The 8,233-nt window shown below is 40.7% G+C and overlaps 1 protein-coding gene across 4 annotated transcripts in view; it reads right to left on the bottom strand.

Moving 5' to 3' along the window:
* LOC112068709 (protein dispatched homolog 1) overlaps positions 1-8,233 on the bottom strand; it is an 85,039-nt gene that overhangs the window by 25,678 nt on the left and 51,128 nt on the right. The window contains exon 1 of one of the 4 annotated variants that reach the window (XM_070438281.1): positions 310-521. The exons of the other annotated variants lie outside the window; for them this stretch is intronic. The gene's annotated coding sequence lies outside the window, so the exon portion shown is untranslated. Of the gene's footprint in view, positions 1-309; positions 522-8,233 lie in introns of those variants that run through there. 4 annotated transcript variants of the gene reach the window in all.

Raw genomic sequence — 8,233 nt, forward strand, 5'->3', positions numbered from 1 at the left:
AGGAAGCTACACCGGTGTTCAGAAAAAGACCGGGACATCCCATTAGGCGTAACATCACTTGCCCTTTCCATTAAGTCGTTCCGATACTTTGCAGCAGCGGAGACGGAATCCGCTATCTGTATATTATTATAAAACCCCTCTTTAATACCATACACAGTAGGAACAACATACACACATATATATATATATATATATATATTTAAACCATTTAGATTATGGGGTATAAAAACATCCGTATTTTCAGAGAATCAATCCATAGTCGACATTTAACGGATACATAAAAAGTACACCGTTTCACAGGTTTGATACCTTATCGAAGTGTTGGAGCTCTAGATGTTTGCGTTCCGTTCGTGCTCGTCGAAGTTTAAAATATTCACCGAAAATGGCTTCGGTTTACAGTATCCACCACTTGTTCAACAAAAAACTCAAAAAACCCCAGCAACAAGTCGCAGCGAAAGAAGTTAGAAACTAACGGGGAAGCGGACAGCCAGAATGACAAACACATGCACCCTGTCTCGGGTAGGCGGTGGGCTGGGACTGCGCACTAGCCCACTGATAGGACGTTTACGATGCTCTGAGACTTTTAACCCAATCAGTGCCTCTGCAGCACACGACAGCTGGAGGAACGGAGGTTCATCACCACTAGTAAACAGCACAACAAACTAACATTTGAGTGTTATGAGTCTCTGACTTATTTCATTATCACGATAGGAAAATAAAAAAAATATTACGAGCTTGTTTTAGGATGAAAATGTTATTCAGTCAATCACTGACTATTATTGAGAGGTTTCTAAGTCCCAGATTCAATCCAATCGTGCTTTGTCCGCTATGCACCTTTTAAGGGCAACGTTATCTTCACGGTAAATGCTGCATATGTAGGCTCAATCGGACATTGCTATAAGCACCTATTAACGCGGATCTACCGCGGATCATATTGAATCTTGGCATCTAGCTGCATTTCACACAAATTCCCAGTCAGAGGATGTGAGAGAAAAATGACTCAACATCAATTTTACAAATTAAATTCACCAATAAAATCAGCTGTCAACAGACTACTTAAGTCGTGAAATAATCACTTCTTTGGTATCAATAACATGTTTAGTTTGACCTCAAAACCCTTCTTTATGTCCCCATCCATGGCATCATACATCAAATTAAAGATTGTACACTAGATGTGTTCAGTCCTTTGGCTGTGTTGTGTATAACTTAATAATCCCCTAAAATATACTCCCCTTTACCTCATAGACCTCTCCACCCTGCCCATTCCCATTGAAATAACTGTGGTTTGATTGAAAACTCACAGTGGACTTTCTGATAATAACCAAACTCAAGCAACAGTTGGGCCACACAACAAAATGATTACCATATCCTTTGGACTGTTTCACCAACATGTTGCAACCCTGTCATATCTCCACTATACCATGCAATATCACAATCTTTCCCACAAGATGAAAAATGGAAGAGTTCATCTTCCAGACTCTTGGAAAATAACTTTTTGTGCCCGGAGCATTCTGCTCAGCAGGAGTGGTTCTTCATCACGTGGAATCATGGGAAGAGAGAGGTCATACCTGGCTTTAATTTCAGCTGTCTGCTAACATCAGGACACAGTTCATATAGCACACCATAATATGCAGTGCACTGCAGTAGGGTGCTGGCTACATGGAAAGTATCCTAGGTTTTCTATGTTTAGAACAGTTGTGTTTAACACCGTTTAAGTCAACTTTCATTGAATCGTAAACGGCTGTATACATTGTGGTGTGTTATACAGTATATATTTACAATTCTGTAGCTTCAATAAGCTATCGTAATGTTACCCTAGCAGCACTTCTCCACATCTTTAGACAAACACTTTCCCTGTTTAAATTAATACGAGCCAACAATAACAATATAGCCTAATGTAGGCCTACTTGCAAAGCAGACACCCAGTAGGCCTACACTACATTACGTAGGCTACTAATAGAAAATAACAAGCGATTTATAAAAATAACAACTCAGAACCAAGAATGTCCCATTCAACAAGAAAGCTTGTGCGTGTGACCAAACATGATTATCACCTATTAATATACAGCTGAGTACAGGCTATATTACAGGCTAGTTAGCTCTGTGTGAATAAACAGCTTTACGGTTAAAGGGCAGTGCCTATAGCCCCATTAAACCTCATGAGTGGGTAGGATTATCACACTAAAGCCTGGCGTATCAGTATCCAGCCATGCCTSTGGTGGTCATGTGCCTGGTCAGCCCAGGCCATCCGAGTCGAGCGAGGATTCCCCCTTTGAAATAACAAGAGCCTGGCTGGCTGGCGGGCCGCTGCAGCCCTGGACGGCAGGGAAACCACATCAAAGGGCACAGTAACTGGAAGGAGCTGTAATCAAAGCATACTGGTCCCAGCAATGATCACCCACAGCTCATCAAACTGACAGGGTCAGCCAACAACAAAATTTAAAAAAGGAGAAAATGGAGGGAAGTAGGAATGGAGAGAGTTGTTTCTAAACTCTTACAGGAATTGACTTGGAGTAAGACAGTTGTTCCCTGTTAAGATTTGGAGCGCCAATGGAAATGTGATAACATTTTTAAATTGCATGATCAATTGGAGCTTGTTCTTTCTAWATGCAAGGGTCAAAGTAATGTTGAAAGTACTAGGGTGACAAAAAAAATACTGCAGACAACTGAATGATCCCATACAAAAGATGCACATTCGRGTTTACACAGATGCAGAATACATTTAAGCCTATGCTTAAACAAAATGCAGCACAAATGCCCAAGGTAGAGCCAAAGCCGCTCCCTCTTGCACATTCCAAGGACATAAAACATCAAACAGCTAAGAGAAAAAAAACASGCACTGCACGAAGCCTTCCTGCTATAAATTAAACATGATCCAACTCGCTTTTGATTTGGAAGCACATTTACGGTGACCCAATAGGCAATCATGAAAGCTGAAATCAGGCAGGAACCGTCAGGTAATGTTACAACCCCATTGTGCAACCCCTGCATGTGGTAATGGGGGCGGGGGGGGGGGCAGTATCTTGCAGCATTGCTCTGTGGCTTCTGTGTGTCTGGGTTTCGGAAAACCCAGGGAAACCCAATCCCCTCTGACACCTCAAGAGTAAGGACGGACATCTCCCGCCCGATTAACTCTCCCCAAGTCCGCAGGGACCGCCAGGACTTACTGCCAGAGACAGGCAGGACCCAAAGAGAATAATTAGGCCTAAATCTAAGATTATTACAGTACACTAAACTGTATCTGCACTAACTGAGGYCCAACCTCTCCCGTCTCCCCATGACCAAAGACAGAAGAATAGTCAATGTGCTGAATAATCCTTGTTGTCTAGTTGGAGATTCACGGGAAGCGCAAGGAATTGCTGGAGTAGCTGGAGAAAGTTAAACTACATCCAGCCACATGCTGTAGCCATATGACCTGCTCCTTCCCGGAAGAGAAGAAAAACATGAAAATAAGCTGGAAAAATCTTGGCTTGAAATAAAAGAGATAGTGGAGTGATGTAGCTGGATGGCCGTAGTGCTAATCTGCATTCCTCTTATAGGTGTTGATGGACAGCTTGGAGGTGTAAATGAGATCACAAGCACCTGTTCTATACTCAAATCAAATCACATTTTTATTTGTCACATGGACCGAATACAACAAGTGTAGACCTTACCGTGAAATGCTTACAAACCCTTAACGATCCAGTTCAAGAGAGTTAAGACAATATTTACAAAATAAACTAAAGTAAAACATTTAATCAAAAAGTAACACAAGTAAATTACATAATATTAACGAGGCTATATACAGGGGGTACCGGTAGCGAGTCAATGTGTGGGGGTACAGGTTAGAGGTAATTTGTAAAGTGACTATGCATAGATAATAAACAGCGAGTAGCAGCAGTGTAAAAACAAAGGAGGGGTGGGGGGGGTAAATGTAAATAGTCCAGGTGGCCATTTGATTCATTGTTCGACAGTCTTATGGCTTGAGGGTAGAAGCTGTTAAGGAGCCTTTTGTTCCTAGACTTAGTGCTCCGGTACCGCTTGCCGTGCGGTAGCAGAGACAACAGTCTATGACTTGGGTGACTGGAGTCTTTGACAATTCTTTGGGCCTTCCTCTGACACCACCTAGTATATAGGTCCAGTGATGTACTGGGCCGTCCACGATCAGCTCCTTTGTCTTGTTCACATTGAGGGAGAGGTTGTTGTCCTGGCACCACACTGCCAGGTCTCTGACCTCCACCCTATAGGCGGTCTCATCGTTGTCAGCAATCAGTCCTACCACTGTTGTGTTGTCAGTAAACTTAATGATGGTGTTGGAGTCGTGCTTGGCCACGCAGTCGTGGGTGAACAGGGAGTACAAGAGGGCACTAAGCACGCACCCCTGAGGTGGCCCAGTGTTGAGGATCAGCGTGGCAGACGTGTTGTTGATGCTTTGCCTGTTTGATGGTTTGTCTGAGGGCATAGAGGGATTTTTTTAGAAGTGTCCGGATTAGTGTCCTGCTCCTTGATAGACTGCTCACTTTGACAGACTGATGGCAGAGCCAATGAAATTACTTTTTCTTTTTTTTGCTGATAAATGGTTCGTCCTTTCCTTTCAAGTCCTCTCAGGATGGAATAGGCCTATTATTGTGATGATCAAGAACAAACTTATTTTAGGTCACAAGGAATTACTAGGCCAAACACTTGACAATCCCAGAACACAAACCGACAAAACAACTTAGATTTGTATGTTTGGGAAGACAAGGGGAAATGATTCTTAGAACAGTGGGTTGTTCTTCAGCCTTGCTCCAGCTTTGGACTGGGACGTAACCTCCCACCCCACAACCACCCTCATAAAGCCCTTTGGCACAAAAGCAGGCTCTGCCCTCTAATACAGTTGTTTTTACAAAGGATTTCACATGGTGTCAGGGCTTTGGAGCAGTGCGACTGGGCCTTTGTCCTCCTTTCGCATACAGCGGCAGTGCACCCTCTGCTTTCTCTCTCTCCACCTCAGTCCCTTTTCCACCTCTTCTCCTCAAGTGCTAGAGGAGCCACCTCGGTATACTTCCTCTTCTGGTCATGACACATTTTTAAAAAGGAAAAATGACGCTATATTTATCTCAATATTGAATCATTTATGGGTAAAAATCAAGTACCTTACTGTGATTGTTTTCAGTTAAAATGGTACAAAATATATATATATATATATATATTACTTCTTAGCAAAGAGCCCTTTCTTAAACAAGGGTTTTGCTAGGACTGTCTGGGAGTGGTCTGAGTGGAGGGGAAAACTGAAAACTAGCTGTTATTGGCAGAGGTTTGGAACTCTCTTTCTTATTGGTCTATTAACTAATTTACTGCCGGGTGATGTCACCACCAGGCAGGCCAAAACTCCACCCCACCAAAACACGCTGAAATTTCAAGCAGTCTTTTCAAACACTTACACTAAAAGAGCATTATCATAATTTTCAAAATGTCACAGTATGATTTCAAACTCAGTGTGGAAATATATATTACTGAGTTACAGTTCTTATGAGCAAATCAGTCAATTGAAACAAATTAATTAGGCCCTAATCTATGGATTTCACATGACTGGGAATACAGATATGCATTTGTTGGTCACATACAGTGCCTTCAGAAAGTATTCAGACCCCTTGACTTTTTCCACATTTTGTTACAATACAGCCTTATTCTAAAATTGCTTAAATAAATAAAAAAATCCTCAGCAATCCACACACAATACCCCATCATGACAAAGTGAAGAGTTWAAAAAAAAACATTTTTATCAAATGTATTAAAAATTAAAAACAGAAATACCTAATTTACATAAGTATTCAGACCCTTTGCTATGAGACTCAAAATTGAGCTCAGGTGCATCTTGTTTCCATTGATCATCCTTGAGATGTTTCTACAACTTGATTTGAGTGCACCTGTAGTAAATTCAATTGATTGGACATGGATTTGGAAAGGCACACAGCTGTCTACAGTGGGGCAATAAAGTATTTAGTCAGCCACCAATTGTGCAAGTTCTCCCACTTAAAAAGATGAGAGAGGCCTGTAATTTTCATCATAGGTACACTTCAACTATGACAGACAAAATGAGAAAAAAAAATCCAGAAAATCACATTGTAGGATTTTTWATGAATTTATTTGCAAATTATGGTGGAAAATAAGTATTTGGTCACCTACAAACAAGCAAGATTTCTGGCTCTCACAGACCTGTGCCTCTTTAACTTCTTGCAACTATAGGGGGTGCTGTTCCGCATTAGCATATTTGTGTCTTGCTCCCACAGTTGATTTCTTCAAACCAAGCTGCTTACCTATTGCAGGTTCAGTCTTCCAGCCTGGTGCAGGTCTACAATTTTGTTTCTGGTGTCCTTTGACAGCTCTTTGGTCTTGGCCATAGTGGAGTTTGGAGGTTGTGGACAGGTGTCTTTTATACTGATACAAGTTCAAACAGGTGCCATTAATACAGGTAACGAGTGGAGGACAGAGGAGCCTCTTAACCTCTAACGAGCCTCTACCCCGGGTCCGGGAGCACCCCCCATCCCCCACACACTGATTAGCATAGCTAGCATAGCTTCACAAGTAGATAGTAGCATCTAAATATCATTAAATCACAAGTCCAAGACACCAGATGAAAGATACAGATCTTGTGAATAAAGCCACCATTTCAGATTTTTAAAATGTTTTACAGGAAGACAAATATGTAAATCTATTAGCTAAACACGTTAGCAAAATACACCACTATTCTAACTCCATCAGTTTCTTACTCCTTCAGGTGCTATCACCAATTCGGCTCAACTAAGATATTGATATCCACTAACCAAGAAAAAACCTCTTCAGATGACAGTCTGAAACATATTCATGGTATAGGATAGTTTTTTGTAAAAAAAAGTGCATATTTCAGGTAGAAATCACAGTTTACAATTGCAACCACCATCACAAATCGACTAGAATTACTAGATAGAGCAACGTGTATGACCAATTTACTCATCATAAAACATTTCATAAAAATAGACAAAGCATAGCAATGGAAAGACCCAGTTCTTGTGATTTCAGACCATATTTCAGATTTTCTAAGCGTTTTTCAGCGAAAACACAATAAATCGATAAGTTAGCATACCACATGTGCAAACGTTACCAGAGCATCGATTCCAGCCAAAGAGCGCTATAACGTAATCACCGCCAAAATATATTAATTTTTTTCACTAACCTTCTCTAGAATTCTTCCGATGACACTCCTGTAACATCAGTTTACAATATACATATACAGTTTGTTCGAAAAGGTGCATATTTAGCCATACAAAAACCGTGGTTACACAAATAAAATACTAGGAAATCAAGCCTCAAATATGCTGAGTCATCTATCAGAGTGATCTAGTTTAATTGAAAGCTAATCATATACTTGACTAAAAAATACAGGTTGACAGCAATCGAAAGACAAATTAGTTTTTAATGGCAACCGCGGATTTACATTTTTAAAATTATCCTTACTTTTCAATACAGGGTTGGCCAAGTGAAGCTATACCAAACAAAATGGCGAAATATGCGTTTAAAATATTTCGACAGAAACACGATTTATCATATTAAATATTGCTTACTTTGAGCTGTTCTTCCATCAGATTCTTGGCAATGTATCTTTCTATGTTATAAACGTCTTTTGGTCGATAGATGTCCTCTGTCCTTCGAAATGTCCACACCACACGACCGACACCCAAAACGTGTCCAACTTTCAGAGTGCACAACAAAGAAATTCCTCAAAATCGCACTAAACGGATATAATTGCTATAAAACGGTTCAAATTAACTACATTATGATGTTTTTAACAACTATACGACTGAAAACATGACCGGAGAAATATTGCTGGTTAGAAAACGATTTGGAACGAGGCAAGTCCGATGGCCTTCACGCTTCAGGCGCACGACGAGAAAGGACGGTCTCTATACATTTTGGTCTTTTATAATGGCTGTGAATGTCCCATCGATTCCATTGAAAACGTGATGACGTACAGACACCCAGAGGAAGACGTAGGCAGTGTCGGTTTCTTCATAGCATTCACTGTCGCCTTAAAAAACAGACCCCAGATCAGGGGTAAAAATTTCTGAAATCTGAACCCTGTCATGAAAAGTGCTGTAGAAATTGTTCTGTACCACTCAGAGACAAAATTCCAACTTCTATAGAAACTAGAAGGTTTTTCTATCCAATAATAACAATAATATGCATATTGTACGATCAAGAATTTAGCACGAGGGCAGTTTAATTTGGAGACACA

The sequence above is a fragment of the Salvelinus sp. IW2-2015 genome, unplaced genomic scaffold (genome assembly GCF_002910315.2).
Source record: "Salvelinus sp. IW2-2015 unplaced genomic scaffold, ASM291031v2 Un_scaffold655, whole genome shotgun sequence".
In the NCBI taxonomy this organism is placed as follows: Eukaryota; Metazoa; Chordata; class Actinopteri; order Salmoniformes; family Salmonidae; genus Salvelinus; species Salvelinus sp. IW2-2015.